Here is a 3,573-nt window from a genome sequence, read left to right as displayed (position 1 = left end):
GGGCAGGCAGCAGGGCAGGCAGCAGCAGCAGGAGCAGGCAGCAGGAGCAGGAGCAGGGCAGGAGCAGGAGCAGGGCAGGAAGCCCAAGCAGCTGGGGTTTTTTGCAGGAGGCAGAAGAGTTCACTCAGGGAAACAACGCCAGAAATGGGGCCCAGGATTTCTCCTCTGCAGCCAGTGAGGGAGCCAGGAGTGGAAGGGGACAGAGAAGGTGGCCATGGGCTTTGCCTGGCGCTTCCCGGGTTCTACTTGCGATTGGGTGAGTTTTCATTTCCACAAAGTGACACCGTTGTGTGGATGGGCCGTGCGGCCGCTGCGGGAGCGCATGGGCCGGCTGCGGGGCTCGCGCGCCGTCCCGCTCGTGTTGGTGGGCACCAAGGCCGACCGAGACGCCGAGCGCCGGGTGCTGACGGCCCAGGGACGCGCGCTGGCCCGCGAGTGGCGCTGCCCGTTCCTGGAGATCACGGCCAAGAGCAAAATGATGGTGGACCGCGTGTTCACGCAGGTGGTGCGGGAGATGGAGGCCCTGGCCCCGCCGGGGCAGGAGGCTCCCCGAATCCCCGCCAACGCCCCGGAGACGTGGCCGGCCGAGAGGTTCATTGGCTAGCGCGCCACGGTCCGCCAGCTCAGTGCCTTTCCCCAGAAGGTTATCCAACCGCAAACAAGCGGCTGCTTTTCTGTCTGTTCGCCGCTAAGGGTGCTTGCTGGTGCTTCAGTCTGCCTGCGTGTCTTTCTTCAACGTCAGGCAAAAGCCCTGCAACATCCCCTCCGCTGACCTCCGACTGTGCTACAAGAAACCAAAATTTACATCATACTGTAGAGAGAATTTACAGCCCTGTTCAATCTGTTTCTGGACCCCCACCCACCCGTCTAACTTTTGTAGATAGCAACTCGGGAGCTTTTGATTGGTTGGGATCCAGCAGTAAGATTTTCCTCAATACGAATTCCTAAGTATAGTTATGACTTATGCCATGTTGGTTTGAAAGGGGATACTGTACGGGGGACCACCGTGCACACGCACAAAGATAGCTCTGCTCTCCCTTGTAATTGACATTTAGTTGGTCTCCACATCCACTGCATTGGAAATAAAATTAGAAGTTGGTAATTTTTAACATATGCCTTTCTAGCTTGTGTGTAAACCCATCATTGCCAAAGCTTTACTTTTTAAAAACTGTTTTATTGCATGTGTGTGCTGTGAGTACACTGTGTGTGGGCACACGTGTGCAAGGGGTAATCAGGTTTTGGTCCTCCCCTCTTGTTTGAGATGGGGTGTCTGTTTTTTGTTGTTCCCGGGCTTCTGGGTTCACTTGTCGTCACACCTTGTTGAAGGAGAACTGGAATTGCAACATGGGCTGAGATTTGAACTCAGAGCCTCAGCTTTGCTCAACAAGTGAATTCCCCAGTGAACCACCTCCGGCCACTAACTCCTGAAGTGTTCACATACTTGTCTTTGAGTTATTTGCCAGGAAATGACTGTTTGTGAGGAGAAGGGGAGCAGGTCCCCCCCTCCTCCCTGGTGTATTCCCGCAGAGTTGCTGCCAGGAGCCAAAGGGTTCTTGTTTTGTCTTCTAGATTCACAGAATTTTTTTTTTTTTTTGGTCTGAATACCTAGCAGGACGGTGGGCAGACGTGTAAGGGTCATTCAGCGGTGTTTTCCTGTTACAGGAGTTCTGAATGTACTGGTTTAGTAGTTCACGATATGGTTTAAAACTGACCTTTGAGACGTGCATGAGTTAAGAAGTCCTCTCTAAGCTGGGCAGTGTTAGCACATGTCTTTAATCCCAGCACTTGGGAGGCAGAGGCAGGTGGATTTCTGAGTTCGAGGCCAGCCTGGTCTACAGAGTGAGTTCCAGGACAGCCAGGGCTATACAGAGGAACCCTGTCTCAAAAAACAAACACAAAAACAAAAACAAAAAAAACAACCAAACAAAAAAGTCCTCTCTAAGGATGTGCCTCGTGTGTGTGGGGTGGGGGTGGGGGGGAAACTCAAGGGTCCCCACCCGCTCAGAGAAGAAGGGGATGGGGGATGGGAGAAGGATTGTGAGAGGGTGTGACCAGGAGGGGGACAGTGAGTGGGATGTAAAGTGAATAAGTAAACAACAATAGAAGTCCTCTTTAGCTACAACATACTTTTCAGTTTGCAGCCTCACCCAATTAAATAACCTTCTAACACAAACAAGAAAGCTTAGATCCAGGCTGGAGAGGTGGCTCAGCCGGTAAGAGCACCGACTGCTCTTCCAGAGGGCCTGAGTTCAATTCCCAGCAGCCACATGGGAACCATCCTTAATGGGATCCGATGCCCTCTTCTGGTGTGTCTGAAGACAACTACAATGTACTCGTATAAATGAAATAAATAAATTAAAAAGAAAGAAAGCAAGCTTAGATACTACCTCTTACCTGAAACAGTTAACTGTGTTAACAGAAAGTTCTGTAAACTAGTGAGGCGGCAGGGTCTGTCCACTTACTTATATTCTATGTGATACTCTCATAGAGGGTTAGGCTTCCCCCCTTAATGCAAAGAGCGTGTGGCCTGGCTCCACACTCTTCTTCCTCATCCTGAGACAGGGTGGGTCAGGATACTCACTCTGCAAAGCTTAAAACCCATCACACAGATGTGTGTGTGTGTGTGTGTGTGTGTGTGTACACATCTTGCTGGCCCACCCTCCTGCCAGACTTCAACCATCTCTCTAAGGCTCCATTTCAGAGATGAGGAGGAGTTTGTGGGAACAGTAGGAACACTTTTCCTGGTCTGCCCATTGTGGTCAAAGTCAGCCCTGCCGCTGAAGCAGACAGACAATAAGATTCTCCCTGCATTGGACAGGGGCTCTGCAGAGAGAGCGGTTCCCAGCCTAAGGAGTTGGCCACAGGACCGGAAGCAGGGTGGCCCCTTCCAACTCTCCATCAGCTTGTGCCTTCAAAGATTGCTTATATGTCCCTGGGTCCTAGTCCCTATGAATATCAGGCCTTGATCCAATGAAACATTCCCAGCCAGGCTTTTCTGTCTGTGGACTTCTGGGATGACCTCAGATACCCCCAGTCAGATCCAAGTTTCCAGTTGAGAGTCCAGGGCTCCTCCTGACTGGCTGGTGGGGCAGATTGAAGGAGCAGAGTGTGAGGCTAACTGCTCTACTCTCAGGAGCGTGCTCAGGAGTGAGGAGAAGGCAGCTTGCTGGGGGACACACATAGACATACAGAATCACATACATACATACACACATACACAGACAAACAGAATCTCACACACATACACACATAGACATACAGAATCTCTCTCTCACACACATGCACAGACATACAGAATCACACACACACATGCACAGACATACAGAATCACACACACACATAGACAAACAGAATCTCACACACATACACACATAGACATACAGAATCTCACACACATACACACATGCACAGACATACAGAATCACACACATACACACACACACACAGACAAACAGAATCTCACACACATACACACATAGACATACAGAATCTCTCTCACACACACACACACGCACAGACATACAGAATCACACACACACATAGACATACAGAATCACACGCATTCACACACAC

At 50.6% G+C, this 3,573-nt stretch overlaps 1 pseudogene; it reads left to right on the top strand.

Annotated features, from left to right (window-relative positions):
- Positions 1–214: 214 nt before the first annotated feature.
- Positions 215–604, top strand: LOC116081118 (annotated as a pseudogene).
- The last annotated feature ends 2,969 nt before the right edge of the window (positions 605–3,573 follow it).

This window comes from Mastomys coucha, unplaced genomic scaffold (assembly GCF_008632895.1).
Source record: "Mastomys coucha isolate ucsf_1 unplaced genomic scaffold, UCSF_Mcou_1 pScaffold6, whole genome shotgun sequence".
In the NCBI taxonomy this organism is placed as follows: Eukaryota; Metazoa; Chordata; class Mammalia; order Rodentia; family Muridae; genus Mastomys; species Mastomys coucha.
The sequence above is the reverse complement of the archived record's forward strand: the minus strand, read 5'-3'. Positions and strand labels throughout refer to the sequence as shown.